Genomic DNA, 19,472 nt, shown 5'->3' on the forward strand with positions numbered 1-19,472 from the left:
AAAGGGCGAGTTGGGCCCCACAGCATCTTGCTTCCAGCTCTTTGCGAAGCTAAGAAACAACTCGCTCTGCACAGTGCTCTTACAGCCTACCGGGAACATGTCTTCCAAAGGCCTGTGAAACGCAGTTTCTTTGCAGGCCTGATCTGGATGAAGTAGGACTTCTGCTCTGGGTGTGCTACTTTGCCCTAGAGCTGAAAGGCACAACGTGCAGGCTTCTTTCCAAAGGGCGAGTTGGGCCCCACAGCATCTTGCTTCCAGCTCTTTGCGAAGCTAAGAAACAACTCGCTCTGCACAGTGCTCTTACAGCCTACGGGGAACATCTCTTCCAAAGGCCTGTGAAACGCAGTTTCTTTGCAGGCCTGATCTGGCTGAAGTAGGACTTCTGCTCTGGGTGTGCTACTTTGCCCTAGAGCTGAAAGGCACAACGTGCAGGCTTCTTTCCAAAGGGCGAGTTGGGCCCCACAGCATCTTGCTTCCAGCTCTTTGGGAAGCTAAGAAACAACTCGCTCTGCACAGTGCTCTTACAGCCTACCGGGAACATGTCTTCCAAAGGCCTGTGAAACGCAGTTTCTTTGCAGGCGTGATCTGGCTGAAGTAGGACTTCTGCTCTGGGTGTGCTACTTTGCCCTAGAGCTGAAAGGCAGAACGTGCAGGCTTCTTTCCAAAGGGCGACTTGGGCCCCACAGCATCTTGCTTCCAGCTCTTTGGGAAGCTAAGAAACAACTCGCTCTCCACAGTGCTCTTACAGCCTATTGGGAACATGTCTTCCAAAGGCCTGTGAAACGCAGTTTCTGTGCAGGCCTGATCTGGCTGAAGTAAGACTTCTGCTCTGGGTGTGCTACTTTGCCCTAGAGCTGAAAGGCACAACGTGCAGGCTTCTTTCCAAAGGGCGAGTTGGGCCCCACAGCATCTTGCTTCCAGCTCTTTGGGAAGCTAAGAAACAACTCGCTCTGCACAGTGCTCTTACAGCCTACCGGGAACATGTCTTCCAAAGGCCTGTGAAACGCAGTTTCTTTGCAGGCCTGATCTGGCTGAAGTAGGACTTCTGCTCTGGGTGTGCTACATTGCCCTTGAGCTGAAAGGCACAACGTGCAGGCTTCTTTCCAAAGGGCGAGTTGGGCCCCACAGCATCTTGCTTCCAGCTCTTTGGGAAGCTAAGAAACAACTCGCTCTGCACAGTGCTCTTACAGCCTACCGGGAACATGTCTTCCAAAGGCCTGTGAAACGCAGTTTCTTTGCAGGCCTGATCTGGCTGAAGTAGGACTTCTGCTCTGGGTGTGCTACTTTGCCCTAGAGCTGAAAGGCACAACGTGCAGGCTTCTTTCCAAAGGGCGAGTTGGGCCCCACAGCATCTTGCTTCCAGCTCTTTGGGAAGCTAAGAAACAACTCGCTCTGCACAGTGCTCTTACAGCCTACCGGGAGCATCTCCTCCAAAGGCCTGTGAAACGCAGTTTCTTTGCAGGCCTGATCTGGCTGAAGTAGGACTTCTGCTCTGGGTGTGCTACTTTGCCCTAGAGCTGAAAGGCACAACGTGCAGGCTTCTTTCCAAAGGGCGAGTTGGGCCCCACAGCATCTTGCTTCCAGCTCTTTGCGAAACTAAGAAACACCTCGCTCTGCACAGTGCTCTTACAGCCTACAGGGAACATGTCTTCCAAAGGCCTGTGAAACGCAGTTTCTTTGCAGGCCTGATCTGGCTGAAGTAGGACTTCTGCTCTGGGTGTGCTACTTTGCCCTAGAGCTGAAAGGCACAACGTGCAGGCTTCTTTCCAAAGGGCGAGTTCGGCCCCACAGCATCTTGCTTCCAGCTCTTTGGGAAGCTAAGAAACAACTCGCTCTGCACAGTGCTCTTACAGCCTACCGGGAACATGTCTTCCAAAGGCCTGTGAAATGCAGTTTCTTTGCAGGCCTGATCTGGCTGAAGTAGGACTTCTGCTCTGGGTGTGCTACTTTGCCCTAGAGCTGAAAGGCACAACGTGCAGGCTTCTTTCCAAAGGGCGAGTTCGGCCCCACAGCATCTTGCTTCCAGCTCTTTGGGAAGCTAAGAAACAACTCGCTCTGCACAGTGCTCTTACAGCCTACCGGGAACATGTCTTCCAAAGGCCTGTGAAACGCAGTTTCTTTGCAGGCCTGATCTGGCTGAAGTAGGACTTCTGCTCTGGGTGTGCTACTTTGCCCTAGAGCTGAAAGGCACAACGTGCAGGCTTCTTTCCAAAGGGCGAGTTGGGCCCCACAGCATCTTGCTTCCAGCTCTTTGGGAAGCTAAGAAACAACTCGCTCTGCACAGTGCTCTTAAAGCCTAGTGGGACCATCTCTTCCAAAGGCCTGTGAAACGCAGTTTCTTTGCAGGCCTGATCTGGCTGAAGTAGGACTTCTGCTCTGGGTGTGCTACTTTGCCCTAGAGCTGAAAGGCACAACGTGCAGGCTTCTTTCCAAAGGGCGAGTTGGGCCCCACAGCATCTTGCTTCCAGCTCTTTGGGAAGCTAAGAAACAACTCGCTCTGCACAGTGCTCTTACAGCCTACCGGGAACATGTCTTCCAAAGGCCTGTGAAACGCAGTTTTTTGCAGGCCTGATCTGGCTGAAGTAGGACTTCTGCTCTGGGTGTGCTACTTTGCCCTAGAGCTGAAAGGCACAACGTGCAGGCTTCTTTCCAAAGGGCGAGTTGGGCCCCACAGCATCTTGCTTCCAGCTCTTTGGGAAGCTAAGAAACAACTCGCTCTGCACAGTGCTCTTACAGCCTAGAGGGAACATCTCTTCCAAAGGCCTGTGAAACGCAGTTTCTTTGCAGGCCTGATCTGCCTGAAGTAGGACTTCTGCTCTGGGTGTGCTACTTTGCCCTAGAGCTGAAAGGCACAACGTGCAGGCTTCTTTCCAAAGGGCGAGTTGGGCCCCACAGCATCTTGCTTCCAGCTCTTTGCGAAACTAAGAAACAACTCGCTCTTCACAGTGCTCTTACAGCCTACAGGGAACATGTCTTCCAAAGGCCTGTGAAACGCAGTTTCTTTGCAGGCCTGATCTGGCTGAAGTAGGACTTCTGCTCTGGGTGTGCCACTTTGCCCCAGAGCTGAAAGGCACAACGTGCAGGCTTCTTTCCAAAGGGCGAGTTGGGCCCCACAGCATCTTGCTTCCAGCTCTTTGGGAAGCTAAGAAACAACTCGCTCTGCACAGTGCTCTTACAGCCTACCGGGAACATGTCTTCCAAAGGCCTGTGAAACGCAGTTTCTTTGCAGGCCTGATCTGGCTGAAGTAGGACTTCTGCTCTGGGTGTGCTACTTTGCCCTAGAGCTGAAAGGCACAACGTGCAGGCTTCTTTCCAAAGGGCGAGTTGGGCCCCACAGCATCTTGCTTCCAGCTCTTTGGGAAGCTAAGAAACAACTCGCTCTGCACAGTGCTCTTACAGCCTACCGGGAACATGTCTTCCAAAGGCCTGTGAAACGCAGTTTCTTTGCAGGCCTGATCTGGCTGAAGTAGGACTTCTGCTCTGGGTGTGCTACTTTGCCCTAGAGCTGAAAGGCACAACGAGCAGGCTTCTTTCCAAAGGGCGAGTTGGGCCCCACAGCATCTGGCTTCCAGCTCTTTGGGAAGCTAAGAAACAACTCGCTCTGCACAGTGCTCTTACAGCCTACCGGGAACATGTCTTCCAAAGGCCTGTGAAACGCAGTTTCTTTGCAGGCCTGATCTGGCTGAAGTAGGACTTCTGCTCTGGGTGTGCTACTTTGCCCTAGAGCTGAAAGGCACAACGTGCAGGCTTCTTTCCAAAGGGCGAGTTGGGCCCCACAGCATCTTGCTTCCAGCTCTTTGGGAAGCTAAGAAACAACTCGCTCTGCACAGTGCTCTTAAAGCCTAGTGGGACCATCTCTTCCAAAGGCCTGTGAAACGCAGTTTCTTTGCAGGCCTGATCTGGCTGAAGTAGGACTTCTGCTCTGGGTGTGCTACTTTGCCCTAGAGCTGAAAGGCACAACGCGCAGGCTTCTTGCCAAAGGGCGAGTTGGGCCCCACAGCATCTTGCTTCCAGCTCTTTGGGAAGCTAAGAAACAACTCGCTCTGCACAGTGCTCTTACAGCCTACCGGGAACATGTCTTCCAAAGGCCTGTGAAACGCAGTTTTTTGCAGGCCTGATCTGGCTGAAGTAGGACTTCTGCTCTGGGTGTGCTACTTTGCCCTAGAGCTGAAAGGCACAACGTGCAGGCTTCTTTCCAAAGGGCGAGTTGGGCCCCACAGCATCTTGCTTCCAGCTCTTTGGGAAGCTAAGAAACAACTCGCTCTGCACAGTGCTCTTACAGCCTAGAGGGAACATCTCTTCCAAAGGCCTGTGAAACGCAGTTTCTTTGCAGGCCTGATCTGCCTGAAGTAGGACTTCTGCTCTGGGTGTGCTACTTTGCCCTAGAGCTGAAAGGCACAACGTGCAGGCTTCTTTCCAAAGGGCGAGTTGGGCCCCACAGCATCTTGCTTCCAGCTCTTTGCGAAACTAAGAAACAACTCGCTCTTCACAGTGCTCTTACAGCCTACAGGGAACATGTCTTCCAAAGGCCTGTGAAACGCAGTTTCTTTGCAGGCCTGATCTGGCTGAAGTAGGACTTCTGCTCTGGGTGTGCTACTTTGCCCTAGAGCTGAAAGGCACAACGTGCAGGCTTCTTTCCAAAGGGCGAGTTGGGCCCCACAGCATCTTGCTTCCAGCTCTTTGGGAAGCTAAGAAACAACTCGCTCTGCACAGTGCTCTTACAGCCTACCGGGAACATGTCTTCCAAAGGCCTGTGAAACGCAGTTTCTTTGCAGGCCTGATCTGGCTGAAGTAGGACTTCTGCTCTGGGTGTGCTACTTTGCCCTAGAGCTGAAAGGCACAACGTGCAGGCTTCTTTCCAAAGGGCGAGTTCGGCCCCACAGCATCTTGCTTCCAGCTCTTTGGGAAGCTAAGAAACAACTCGCTCTGCACAGTGCTCTTACAGCCTACCGGGAACATGTCTTCCAAAGGCCTGTGAAACGCAGTTTCTTTGCAGGCCTGATCTGGCTGAAGTAGGACTTCTGCTCTGGGTGTGCTACTTTGCCCTAGAGCTGAAAGGCACAACGAGCAGGCTTCTTTCCAAAGGGCGAGTTGGGCCCCACAGCATCTGGCTTCCAGCTCTTTGGGAAGCTAAGAAACAACTCGCTCTGCACAGTGCTCTTAAAGCCTAGTGGGACCATCTCTTCCAAAGGCCTGTGAAACGCAGTTTCTTTGCAGGCCTGATCTGGCTGAAGTAGGACTTCTGCTCTGGGTGTGCTACTTTGCCCTAGAGCTGAAAGGCACAACGTGCAGGCTTCTTGCCAAAGGGCTAGTTGGGCCCCACAGCATCTTGCTTCCAGCTCTTTGGGAAGCTAAGAAACAACTCGCTCTGCACAGTGCTCTTAAAGCCTAGTGGGACCATCTCTTCCAAAGGCCTGTGAAACGCAGTTTCTTTGCAGGCCTGATCTGGCTGAAGTACGACTTCTGCTCTGGGTGTGCTACTTTGCCCTAGAGCTGAAAGGCACAACGTGCAGGCTTCTTTCCAAAGGGCGAGTTGGGCCCCACAGCATCTTGCTTCCAGCTCTTTGGGAAGCTAAGAAACAACTCGCTCTCCACAGTGCTCTTACAGCCTATTGGGAACATGTCTTCCAAAGGCCTGTGAAACGCAGTTTCTGTGCAGGCCTGATCTGGCTGAAGTAAGACTTCTGCTCTGGGTGTGCTACTTTGCCCTAGAGCTGAAAGGCACAACGAGCAGGCTTCTTTCCAAAGGGCGAGTTGGGCCCCACAGCATCTTGCTTCCAGCTCTTTGGGAAGCTAAGAAACAACTCGCTCTGCACAGTGCTCTTACAGCCTAGTGGGACCATCTCTTCCAAAGGCCTGTGAAATGCAGTTTCTTTGCAGGCCTGATCTGGCTGAAGTAGGACTTCTGCTCTGGGTGTGCTACTTTGACCTAGAGCTGAAAGGCACAACGTGCAGGCTTCTTTCCAAAGGGCGATTTGGGCCCCACAGCATCTTGCTTCCAGCTCTTTGGGAAGCTAAGAAACAACTCGCTCTGCACAGTGCTCTTACAGCCTACCGGGAACATCTCTTCCAAAGGCCTGTGAAACGCAGTTTCTTTGCAGGCCTGATCTGGCTGAAGTAGGACTTCTGCTCTGGGTGTGCTACTTTGCCCTAGAGCTGAAAGGCACAACGTGCAGGCTTCTTTCCAAAGGGCGAGTTGGGCCCCACAGCATCTTGCTTCCAGCTCTTTGGGAAGCTAAGAAACAACTCGCTCTGCACAGTGCTCTTACAGCCTACCGGGAACATCTCTTCCAAAGGCCTGTGAAACGCAGTTTCTTTGCAGGCCTGATCTGGCTGAAGTAGGACTTCTGCTCTGGGTGTGCTACTTTGCCCTAGAGCTGAAAGGCACAACGTGCAGGCTTCTTTCCAAAGGGCGAGTTGGGCCCCACAGCATCTTGCTTCCAGCTCTTTGCGAAACTAAGAAACAACTCGCTCTGCACAGTGCTCTTACAGCCTACAGGGAACATGTCTTCCAAAGGCCTGTGAAACGCAGTTTCTTTGCAGGCCTGATCTGGCTGAAGTAGGACTTCTGCTCTGGGTGTGCTACTTTGCCCTAGAGCTGAAAGGCACAACGTGCAGGCTTCTTTCCAAAGGGCGAGTTGGGCCCCACAGCATCTTGCTTCCAGCTCTTTGGGAAGCTAAGAAACAACTCGCTCTGCACAGTGCTCTTACAGCCTACCGGGAACATGTCTTCCAAAGGCCTGTGAAACGCAGTTTCTTTGCAGGCCTGATCTGGCTGAAGTAGGACTTCTGCTCTGGGTGTGCTACTTTGCCCTAGAGCTGAAAGGCACAACGTGCAGGCTTCTTTCCAAAGGGCGAGTTGGGCCCCACAGCATCTTGCTTCCAGCTCTTTGGGAAGCTAAGAAACAACTCGCTCTGCACAGTGCTCTTACAGCCTACCAGGAACATGTCTTCCAAAGGCCTGTGAAACGCAGTTTCTTTGCAGGCCTGATCTGGCTGAAGTAGGACTTCTGCTCTGGGTGTGCTACTTTGCCCTAGAGCTGAAAGGCACAACGTGCAGGCTTCTTTCCAAAGGGCGATTTGGGCCCCACAGCATCTTGCTTCCAGCTCTTTGGGAAGCTAAGAAACAACTCGCTCTGCACAGTGCTCTTACAGCCTACCGGGAACATCTCTTCCAAAGGCCTGTGAAACGCAGTTTCTTTGCAGGCCTGATCTGGCTGAAGTAGGACTTCTGCTCTGGGTGTGCTACTTTGCCCTAGAGCTGAAAGGCACAACGTGCAGGCTTCTTTCCAAAGGGCGAGTTGGGCCCCACAGCATCTTGCTTCCAGCTCTTTGCGAAGCTAAGAAACAACTCGCTCTGCACAGTGCTCTTACAGCCTACCGGGAACATGTCTTCCAAAGGCCTGTGAAACGCAGTTTCTTTGCAGGCCTGATCTGGCTGAAGTAGGACTTCTGCTCTGGGTGTGCTACTTTGCCCTAGAGCTGAAAGGCACAACGTGCAGGCTTCTTTCCAAAGGGCGAGTTGGGCCCCACAGCATCTTGCTTCCAGCTCTTTGGGAAGCTAAGAAACAACTCGCTCTGCACAGTTCTCTTACAGCCTACCGGGAACATGTCTTCCAAAGGCCTGTGAAACGCAGTTTCTTTGCAGGCCTGATCTGGCTGAAGTAGGACTTCTGCTCTGGGTGTGCTACTTTGCCCTAGAGCTGAAAGGCACAACGTGCAGGCTTCTTTCCAAAGGGCGAGTTGGGCCCCACAGCATCTTGCTTCCAGCTCTTTGGGAAGCTAAGAAACAACTCGCTCTGCACAGTGCTCTTACAGCCTACCGGGAACATGTCTTCCAAAGGCCTGTGAAACGCAGTTTCTTTGCAGGCCTGATCTGGCTGAAGTAGGACTTCTGCTCTGGGTGTGCTACTTTGCCCTAGAGCTGAAAGGCACAACGTGCAGGCTTCTTTCCAAAGGGCGAGTTGGGCCCCACAGCATCTTGCTTCCAGCTCTTTGGGAAGCTAAGAAACAACTCGCTCTGCACAGTGCTCTTACAGCCTACGGGGAACATGTCTTCCAAAGGCCTGTGAAACGCAGTTTCTTTGCAGGCCTGATCTGGCTGAAGTAGGACTTCTGCTCTGGGTGTGCTACTTTGCCCTAGAGCTGAAACGCACAACGTGCAGGCTTCTTTCCAAAGGGCGAGTTGGGCCCCACAGCATCTTGCTTCCAGCTCTTTGGGAAGCTAAGAAACAACTCGCTCTGCACTGTGCTCTTACAGCCTACCGGGAACATGTCTTCCAAAGGCCTGTGAAACGCAGTTTCTTTGCATGCCTGATCTGGCTGAAGTAGGACTTCTGCTCTGGGTGTGCTACTTTGCCCTAGAGCTGAAAGGCACAACGTGCAGGCTTCTTTCCAAAGGGCGAGTTGGGCCCCACAGCATCTTGCTTCCAGCTCTTTGGGAAGCTAAGAAACAACTCGCTCTGCACAGTGCTCTTACAGCCTACGGGGAACATCTCTTCCAAAGGCCTGTGAAACGCAGTTTCTTTGCAGGCCTGATCTGGCTGAAGTAGGACTTCTGCTCTGGGTGTGCTACTTTGCCCTAGAGCTGAAAGGCACAACGTGCAGGCTTCTTTCCAAAGGGCGAGTTGGGCCCCACAGCATCTTGCTTCCAGCTCTTTCGGAAGCTAAGAAACAACTCGCTCTGCACAGTGCTCTTACAGCCTAGTGGGAACATCTCTTCCAAAGGCCTGTGAAACGCAGTTTCTTTGCAGGCCTGATCTGGCTGAAGTAGGACTTCTGCTCTGGGTGTGCTACTTTGCCCTAGAGCTGAAAGGCACAACGTGCAGGCTTCTTTCCAAAGGGCGAGTTGGGCCCCACAGCATCTTGCTTCCAGCTCTTTCGGAAGCTAAGAAACAACTCGCTCTGCACAGTGCTCTTACAGCCTAACGGGAACATGTCTTCCAAAGGCCTGTGAAACGCAGTTTCTTTGCAGGCCTGATCTGGCTGAAGTAGGACTTCTGCTCTGGGTGTGCTACTTTGCCCTAGAGCTGAAAGGCACAACGTGCAGGCTTCTTTCCAAAGGGCGAGTTGGGCCCCACAGCATCTTGCTTCCAGCTCTTTGGGAAGCTAAGAAACAACTCGCTCTGCACAGTGCTCTTACAGCCTACGGGGAACATCTCTTCCAAAGGCCTGTGAAACGCAGTTTCTTTGCAGGCCTGATCTGGCTGAAGTAGGACTTCTGCTCTGGGTGGGCTACTTTGCCCTAGAGCTGAAAGGCACAACGTGCAGGCTTCTTTCCAAAGGGCGAGTTGGGCCCCACAGCATCTTGCTTCCAGCTCTTTGCGAAACTAAGAAACAACTCGCTCTGCACAGTGCTCTTACAGCCTACAGGGAACATGTCTTCCAAAGGCCTGTGAAACGCAGTTTCTTTGCAGGCCTGATCTGGCTGAAGTAGGACTTCTGCTCTGGGTGTGCTACTTTGCCCTAGAGCTGAAAGGCACAACGTGCAGGCTTCTTTCCAAAGGGCGAGTTGGGCCCCACAGCATCTTGCTTCCAGCTCTTTGGGAAGCTAAGAAACAACTCGCTCTGCACAGTGCTCTTACAGCCTATTGGGAACATGTCTTCCAAAGGCCTGTGAAACGCAGTTTCTTTGCAGGCCTGATCTGGCTGAAGTAGGACTTCTGCTCTGGGTGTGCTACTTTGCCCTAGAGCTGAAAGGCACAACGTGCAGGCTTCTTTCCAAAGGGCGAGTTGGGCCCCACAGCATCTTGCTTCCAGCTCTTTGGGAAGCTAAGAAACAACTCGCTCTGCACAGTGCTCTTACAGCCTACCGGGAACATGTCTTCCAAAGGCCTGTGAAACGCAGTTTCTTTGCAGGCCTGATCTGGCTGAAGTAGGACTTCTGCTCTGGGTGTGCTACTTTGCCCTAGAGCTGAAAGGCACAACGTGCAGGCTTCTTTCCAAAGGGCGAGTTGGGCCCCACAGCATCTTGCTTCCAGCTCTTTGGGAAGCTAAGAAACAACTCGCTCTGCACAGTGCTCTTAAAGCCTAGTGGGACCATCTCTGCCAAAGGCCTGTGAAACGCAGTTTCTTTGCAGGCCTGATCTGGCTGAAGTAGGACTTCTGCTCTGGGTGTGCTACTTTGCCCTAGAGCTGAAAGGCACAACGTGCAGGCTTCTTGCCAAAGGGCGAGTTGGGCCCCACAGCATCTTGCTTCCAGCTCTTTGGGAAGCTAAGAAACAACTCGCTCTGCACAGTGCTCTTAAAGCCTAGTGGGACCATCTCTTCCAAAGGCCTGTGAAACGCAGTTTCTTTGCAGGCCTGATCTGGCTGAAGTAGGACTTCTGCTCTGGGTGTGCTACTTTGCCCTAGAGCTGAAAGGCACAACGTGCAGGCTTCTTTCCAAAGGGCGAGTTGGGCCCCACAGCATCTTGCTTCCAGCTCTTTGGGAAGCTAAGAAACAACTCGCTCTGCACAGTGCTCTTACAGCCTACGGGGAACATGTCTTCCAAAGGCCTGTGAAACGCAGTTTCTTTGCAGGCCTGATCTGGCTGAAGTAGGACTTCTGCTCTGGGTGTGCTACTTTGCCCTAGAGCTGAAACGCACAACGTGCAGGCTTCTTTCCAAAGGGCGAGTTGGGCCCCACAGCATCTTGCTTCCAGCTCTTTGGGAAGCTAAGAAACAACTCGCTCTGCACTGTGCTCTTACAGCCTACCGGGAACATGTCTTCCAAAGGCCTGTGAAACGCAGTTTCTTTGCATGCCTGATCTGGCTGAAGTAGGACTTCTGCTCTGGGTGTGCTACTTTGCCCTAGAGCTGAAAGGCACAACGTGCTGGCTTCTTTCCAAAGGGCGAGTTGGGCCCCACAGCATCTTGCTTCCAGCTCTTTGGGAAGCTAAGAAACAACTCGCTCTGCACAGTGCTCTTACAGCCTACGGGGAACATCTCTTCCAAAGGCCTGTGAAACGCAGTTTCTTTGCAGGCCTGATCTGGCTGAAATAGGACTTCTGCTCTGGGTGTGCTACTTTGCCCTAGAGCTGAAAGGCACAACGTGCAGGTTTCTTTCCAAAGGGCGAGTTGGGCCCCACAGCATCTTGCTTCCAGCTCTTTGGGAAGCTAAGAAACAACTCGCTCTGCACAGTGCTCTTACAGCCTACGGGGAACATCTCTTCCAAAGGCCTGTGAAACGCAGTTTCTTTGCAGGCCTGATCTGGCTGAAGTAGGACTTCTGCTCTGGGTGTGCTACTTTGCCCTAGAGCTGAAAGGCACAACGTGCAGGCTTCTTTCCAAAGGGCGAGTTGGGCCCCACAGCATCTTGCTTCCAGCTCTTTGCGAAACTAAGAAACAACTCGCTCTGCACAGTGCTCTTACAGCCTACAGGGAACATGTCTTCCAAAGGCCTGTGAAACGCAGTTTCTTTGCAGGCCTGATCTGGCTGAAGTAGGACTTCTGCTCTGGGTGTGCTACTTTGCCCTAGAGCTGAAAGGCACAACGTGCAGGCTTCTTTCCAAAGGGCGAGTTGGGCCCCACAGCATCTTGCTTCCAGCTCTTTGGGAAGCTAAGAAACAACTCGCTCTGCACAGTGCTCTTACAGCCTACCGGGAACATGTCTTCCAAAGGCCTGTGAAACGCAGTTTCTTTGCAGGCCTGATCTGGCTGAAGTAGGACTTCTGCTCTGGGTGTGCTACTTTGCCCTAGAGCTGAAAGGCACAACGTGCAGGCTTCTTTCCAAAGGGCGAGTTGGGCCCCACAGCATCTTGCTTCCAGCTCTTTGGGAAGCTAAGAAACAACTCGCTCTGCACAGTGCTCTTAAAGCCTAGTGGGACCATCTCTTCCAAAGGCCTGTGAAACGCAGTTTCTTTGCAGGCCTGATCTGGCTGAAGTAGGACTTCTGCTCTGGGTGTGCTACTTTGCCCTAGAGCTGAAAGGCACAACGTGCAGGCTTCTTGCCAAAGGGCGAGTTGGGCCCCACAGCATCTTGCTTCCAGCTCTTTGGGAAGCTAAGAAACAACTCGCTCTGCACAGTGCTCTTAAAGCCTAGTGGGACCATCTCTTCCAAAGGCCTGTGAAACGCAGTTTCTTTGCAGGCCTGATCTGGCTGAAGTAGGACTTCTGCTCTGGGTGTGCTACTTTGCCCTAGAGCTGAAAGGCACAACGTGCAGGCTTCTTTCCAAAGGGCGAGTTGGGCCCCACAGCATCTTGCTTCCAGCTCTTTGGGAAGCTAAGAAACAACTCGCTCTCCACAGTGCTCTTACAGCCTACCGGGAACATGTCTTCCAAAGGCCTGTGAAACGCAGTTTCTTTGCAGGCCTGATCTGGCTGAAGTAGGACTTCTGCTCTGGGTGTGCTACTTTGCCCTAGAGCTGAAAGGCACAACGTGCAGGCTTCTTTCCAAAGGGCGAGTTGGGCCCCACAGCATCTTGCTTCCAGCTCTTTGGGAAGCTAAGAAACAACTCGCTCTGCACAGTGCTCTTACAGCCTACCGGGAACATGTCTTCCAAAGGCCTGTGAAACGCAGTTTCTTTGCAGGCCTGATCTGGCTGAAGTAGGACTTCTGCTCTGGGTGTGCTACTTTGCCCTAGAGCTGAAAGGCACAACGTGCAGGCTTCTTTCCAAAGGGCGAGTTGGGCCCCACAGCATCTTGCTTCCAGCTCTTTGGGAAGCTAAGAAACAACTCGCTCTGCACAGTGCTCTTAAAGCCTAGTGGGACCATCTCTTCCAAAGGCCTGTGAAACGCAGTTTCTTTGCAGGCCTGATCTGGCTGAAGTAGGACTTCTGCTCTGGGTGTGCTACTTTGCCCTAGAGCTGAAAGGCACAACGTGCAGGCTTCTTTCCAAAGGGCGAGTTGGGCCCCACAGCATCTTGCTTCCAGCTCTTTGGGAAGCTAAGAAACAACTCGCTCTGCACAGTGCTCTTACAGCCTACGGGGAACATGTCTTCCAAAGGCCTGTGAAACGCAGTTTCTTTGCAGGCCTGATCTGGCTGAAGTAGGACTTCTGCTCTGGGTGTGCTACTTTGCCCTAGAGCTGAAACGCACAACGTGCAGGCTTCTTTCCAAAGGGCGAGTTGGGCCCCACAGCATCTTGCTTCCAGCTCTTTGGGAAGCTAAGAAACAACTCGCTCTGCACAGTGCTCTTACAGCCTACCGGGAACATGTCTTCCAAAGGCCTGTGAAACGCAGTTTCTTTGCATGCCTGATCTGGCTGAAGTAGGACTTCTGCTCTGGGTGTGCTACTTTGCCCTAGAGCTGAAAGGCACAACGTGCAGGCTTCTTTCCAAAGGGCGAGTTGGGCCCCACAGCATCTTGCTTCCAGCTCTTTGGGAAGCTAGGAAACAACTCGCTCTGCACAGTGCTCTTACAGCCTACGGGGAACATCTCTTCCAAAGGCCTGTGAAACGCAGTTTCTTTGCAGGCCTGATCTGGCTGAAGTAGGACTTCTGCTCTGGGTGTGCTACTTTGCCCTAGAGCTGAAAGGCACAACGTGCAGGTTTCTTTCCAAAGGGCGAGTTGGGCCCCACAGCATCTTGCTTCCAGCTCTTTCGGAAGCTAAGAAACAACTCGCTCTGCACAGTGCTCTTACAGCCTAGTGGGAACATCTCTTCCAAAGGCCTGTGAAACGCAGTTTCTTTGCAGGCCTGATCTGGCTGAAGTAGGACTTCTGCTCTGGGTGTGCTACTTTGCCCTAGAGCTGAAAGGCACAACGTGCAGGCTTCTTTCCAAAGGGCGAGTTGGGCCCCACAGCATCTTGCTTCCAGCTCTTTCGGAAGCTAAGAAACAACTCGCTCTGCACAGTGCTCTTACAGCCTAGTGGGAGCATCTCTTCCAAAGGCCTGTGAAACGCAGTTTCTTTGCAGGCCTGATCTGGCTGAAGTAGGACTTCTGCTCTGGGTGTGCTACTTTGCCCTAGAGCTGAAAGGCACAACGTGCAGGCTTCTTTCCAAAGGGCGAGTTGGGCCCCACAGCATCTTGCTTCCAGCTCTTTGGGAAGCTAAGAAACAACTCGCTCTGCACAGTGCTCTTACAGCCTACCGGGAACATGTCTTCCAAAGGCCTGTGAAACGCAGTTTCTTTGTAGGCCTGATCTGGCTGAAGTAGGACTTCTGCTCTGGGTGTGCTACTTTGCCCTAGAGCTGAAAGGCACAACGTGCAGGCTTCTTTCCAAAGGGCGAGTTGGGCCACACAGCATCAAGCTTCCAGCTCTTTGGGAAGCTAAGAAACAACTCGCTCTGCACAGTGCTCTTACAACCTACCGGGAACATCTCTTCCAAAGGCCTGTGAAACGCAGTTTCTTCGCAGGCCTGATCTGGCTGAAGTAGGACTTCTGCTCTGGGTGTGCTACTTTGCCCTAGAGCTGAAAGGCACAACGTGCAGGCTTCTTTCCAAAGGGCGAGTTGGGCCCCACAGCATCTTGCTTCCAGCTGTTTGGGAAGCTAAGAAACAACTCGCTCTGCACAGTGCTCTTACAGCCTACCGGGAACATGTCTTCCAAAGGCCTGTGAAACGCAGTTTCTTTGCAGGCCTGATCTGGCTGAAGTAGGACTTCTGCTCTGGGTGTGCTACTTTGCCCTAGAGCTGAAAGGCACAACGTGCAGGCCTCTGTCCAAAGGGCGACTTGGGCCCCACAGCATCTTGCTTCCAGCTCTTTGGGAAGCTAAGAAACAACTCGCTCTGCACAGTGCTCTTACAGCCTACCGGGAACATGTCTTCCAAAGGCCTGTGAAACGCAGTTTCTTTGCAGGCCTGATCTGGCTGAAGTAGGACTTCTGCTCTGGGTGTGCTACTTTGCCCTAGAGCTGAAAGGCACAACGTGCAGGCTTCTTTCCAAAGGGCGAGTTGGGCCCCACAGCATCTTGCTTCCAGCTCTTTGGGAAGCTAAGAAACAACTCGCTCTGCACAGTGCTCTTACAGCCTACCGGGAACATGTCTTCCAAAGGCCTGTGAAACGCAGTTTCTTTGCAGGCCTGATCTGGCTGAAGTAGGACTTCTGCTCTGGGTGTGCTACTTTGCCCTAGAGCTGAAAGGCACAACGTGCAGGCTTCTTTCCAAAGGGCGAGTTGGGCCCCACAGCATCTTGCTTCCAGCTCTTTGGGAAGCTAAGAAACAACTCGCTCTGCACAGTGCTCTTACAGCCTACCGGGAACATGTCTTCCAAAGGCCTGTGAAACGCAGTTTCTTTGCAGGCCTGATCTGGCTGAAGTAGGACTTCTGCTCTGGGTGTGCTACTTTGCCCTAGAGCTGAAAGGCACAACGTGCAGGCTTCTTTCCAAAGGGCGAGTTGGGCCCCACAGCATCTTGCTTCCAGCTCTTTGGGAAGCTAAGAAACAACTCGCTCTGCACAGTGCTCTTAAAGCCTAGTGGGACCATCTCTTCCAAAGGCCTGTGAAACGCAGTTTCTTTGCAGGCCTGATCTGGCTGAAGTAGGACTTCTGCTCTGGGTGTGCTACTTTGCCCTAGAGCTGAAAGGCACAACGTGCAGGCTTCTTGCCAAAGGGCGAGTTGGGCCCCACAGCATCTTGCTTCCAGCTCTTTGGGAAGCTAAGAAACAACTCGCTCTGCACAGTGCTCTTAAAGCCTAGTGGGACCATCTCTTCCAAAGGCCTGTGAAACGCAGTTTCTTTGCAGGCCTGATCTGGCTGAAGTAGGACTTCTGCTCTGGGTGTGCTACTTTGCCCTAGAGCTGAAAGGCACAACGTGCAGGCTTCTTTCCAAAGGGCGAGTTGGGCCCCACAGCATCTTGCTTCCAGCTCTTTGGGAAGCTAAGAAACAACTCGCTCTGCACAGTGCTCTTACAGCCTACCGGGAACATGTCTTCCAAAGGCCTGTGAAACGCAGTTTCTTTGCAGGCCTGATCTGGCTGAAGTAGGACTTCTGCTCTGGGTGTGCTACTTTGCCCTAGAGCTGAAAGGCACAACGTGCAGGCTTCTTTCCAAAGGGCGAGTTGGGCCCCACAGCATCTTGCTTCCAGCTCTTTGGGAAGCTAAGAAACAACTCGCTCTGCACAGTGCTCTTACAGCCTACCGGGAACATGTCTTCCAAAGGCCTGTGAAACGCAGTTTCTTTGCAGGCCTGATCTGGCTGAAGTAGGACTTCTGCTCTGGGTGTGCTACTTTGCCCTAGAGCTGAAAGGCACAACGTGCAGGCTTCTTTCCAAAGGGCGAGTTGGGCCCCACAGCATCTTGCTTCCAGCTCTTTGGGAAGCTAAGAAACAACTCGCTCTGCACAGTGCTCTTAAAGCCTAGTGGGACCATCTCTTCCAAAGGCCTGTGAAACGCAGTTTCTTTGCAGGCCTGATCTGGCTGAAGTAGGACTTCTGCTCTGGGTGTGCTACTTTGCCCTAGAGCTGAAAGGCACAACGTGCAGGCTTCTTTCCAAAGGGCGAGTTGGGCCCCACAGCATCTTGCTTCCAGCTCTTTGGGAAGCTAAGAAACAACTCGCTCTGCACAGTGCTCTTACAGCCTACGGGGAACATGTCTTCCAAAGGCCTGTGAAACGCAGTTTCTTTGCAGGCCTGATCTGGCTGAAGTAGGACTTCTGCTCTGGGTGTGCTACTTTGCCCTAGAGCTGAAACGCACAACGTGCAGGCTTCTTTCCAAAGGGCGAGTTGGGCCCCACAGCATCTTGCTTCCAGCTCTTTGGGAAGCTAAGAAACAACTCGCTCTGCACAGTGCTCTTACAGCCTACCGGGAACATGTCTTCCAAAGGCCTGTGAAACGCAGTTTCTTTGCATGCCTGATCTGGCTGAAGTAGGACTTCTGCTCTGGGTGTGCTACTTTGCCCTAGAGCTGAAAGGCACAACGTGCAGGCTTCTTTCCAAAGGGCGAGTTGGGCCCCACAGCATCTTGCTTCCAGCTCTTTGGGAAGCTAGGAAACAACTCGCTCTGCACAGTGCTCTTACAGCCTACGGGGAACATCTCTTCCAAAGGCCTGTGAAACGCAGTTTCTTTGCAGGCCTGATCTGGCTGAAGTAGGACTTCTGCTCTGGGTGTGCTACTTTGCCCTAGAGCTGAAAGGCACAACGTGCAGGTTTCTTTCCAAAGGGCGAGTTGGGCCCCACAGCATCTTGCTTCCAGCTCTTTCGGAAGCTAAGAAACAACTCGCTCTGCACAGTGCTCTTACAGCCTAGTGGGAACATCTCTTCCAAAGGCCTGTGAAACGCAGTTTCTTTGCAGGCCTGATCTGGCTGAAGTAGGACTTCTGCTCTGGGTGTGCTACTTTGCCCTAGAGCTGAAAGGCACAACGTGCAGGCTTCTTTCCAAAGGGCGAGTTGGGCCCCACAGCATCTTGCTTCCAGCTCTTTCGGAAGCTAAGAAACAACTCGCTCTGCACAGTGCTCTTACAGCCTAGTGGGAGCATCTCTTCCAAAGGCCTGTGAAACGCAGTTTCTTTGCAGGCCTGATCTGGCTGAAGTAGGACTTCTGCTCTGGGTGTGCTACTTTGCCCTAGAGCTGAAAGGCACAACGTGCAGGCTTCTTTCCAAAGGGCGAGTTGGGCCCCACAGCATCTTGCTTCCAGCTCTTTGGGAAGCTAAGAAACAACTCGCTCTGCACAGTGCTCTTACAGCCTACCGGGAACATGTCTTCCAAAGGCCTGTGAAACGCAGTTTCTTTGTAGGCCTGATCTGGCTGAAGTAGGACTTCTGCTCTGGGTGTGCTACTTTGCCCTAGAGCTGAAAGGCACAACGTGCAGGCTTCTTTCCAAAGGGCGAGTTGGGCCACACAGCATCAAGCTTCCAGCTCTTTGGGAAGCTAAGAAACAACTCGCTCTGCACAGTGCTCTTACAACCTACCGGGAACATCTCTTCCAAAGGCCTGTGAAACGCAGTTTCTTCGCAGGCCTGATCTGGCTGAAGTAGGACTTCTGCTCTGGGTGTGCTACTTTGCCCTAGAGCTGAAAGGCACAACGTGCAGGCTTCTTTCCAAAGGGCGAGTTGGGCCCCACAGCATCTTGCTTCCAGCTGTTTGGGAAGCTAAGAAACAACTCGCTCTGCACAGTGCTCTTACAGCCTACCGGGAACATGTCTTCCAAAGGCCTGTGAAACGCAGTTTCTTTGCAGGCCTGATCTGGCTGAAGTAGGACTTCTGCTCTGGGTGTGCTACTTTGCCCTAGAGCTGAAAGGCACAACGTGCAGGCCTCTTTCCAAAGGGCGACTTGGGCCCCACAGCATCTTGCTTCCAGCTCTTTGGGAAGCTAAGAAACAACTCGCTCTGCACAGTGCTCTTACAGCCTACCGGGAACATGTCTTCCAAAGGCCTGTGAAACGCAGTTTCTTTGCAGGCCTGATCTGGCTGAAGTAGGACTTCTGCTCTGGGTGTGCTACTTTGCCCTAGAGCTGAAAGGCACAACGTGCAGGCTTCTTTCCAAAGGGCGAGTTGGGCCCCACAGCATCTTGCTTCCAGCTCTTTGGGAAGCTAAGAAACAACTCGCTCTGCACAGTGCTCTTACAGCCTACCGGGAACATGTCTTCCAAAGGCCTGTGAAACGCAGTTTCTTTGCAGGCCTGATCTGGCTGAAGTAGGACTTCTGCTCTGGGTGTGCTACTTTGCCCTAGAGCTGAAAGGCACAACGTGCAGGCTTCTTTCCAAAGGGCGAGTTGGGCCCCACAGCATCTTGCTTCCAGCTCTTTGGGAAGCTAAGAAACAACTCGCTCTGCACAGTGCTCTTACAGCCTACGGGGAACATCTCTTCCAAAGGCCTGTGAAACGCAGTTTCTTTGCAGGCCTGATCTGGCTGAAGTAGGACTTCTGCTCTGGGTGTGCTACTTTGCCCTATAGCTGAAAGGCACAACGTGCAGGCTTCTTTCCAAAGGGCGACTTGGGCCCCACAGCATCTTGCTTCCAGCTCTTTGGGAAGCTAAGAAACAACTCGCTCTCCACAGTGCTCTTACAGCCTATTGGGAACATGTCTTCCAAAGGCCTGTGAAACGCAGTTTCTGTGCAGGCCTGATCTGGCTGAAGTAAGACTTCTGCTCTGGGTGTGCTACTTTGCCCTAGAGCTGAAAGGCACAACGTGCAGGCTTCTTTCCAAAGGGTGAGTTGGGCCCCACAGCATCTGGCTTCCAGCTCTTTGGGAAGCTAAGAAACAACTCGCTCTGCACAGTGCTCTTAAAGCCTAGTGGGACCATCTCTTCCAAAGGCCTGTGAAATGCAGTTTCTTTGCAGGCCTGATCTGGCTGAAGTAGGACTTCTGCTCTGGGTGTGCTACTTTGCCCTAGAGCTGAAAGGCACAACGTGCAGGCTTCTTGCCAAAGGGCGAGTTGGGCCCCACAGCATCTTGCTTCCAGCTCTTTGGGAAGCTAAGAAACAACTCGCTCTGCACAGTGCTCTTACAGCCTACCGGGAACATGTCTTCCAAAGGCCTGTGAAACGCAGTTTCTTTGCAGGCCTGATCTGGCTGAAGTAGGACTTCTGCTCTGGGTGTGCTACTTTGCCCTAGAGCTGAAAGGCACAACGTGCAGGCTTCTTTCCAAAGGGCGAGTTGGGCCCCACAGCAT

The sequence above is a fragment of the Equus caballus genome, chromosome 4, assembly GCF_041296265.1.
Source record: "Equus caballus isolate H_3958 breed thoroughbred chromosome 4, TB-T2T, whole genome shotgun sequence".
NCBI lineage: Eukaryota > Metazoa > Chordata > Mammalia > Perissodactyla > Equidae > Equus > Equus caballus.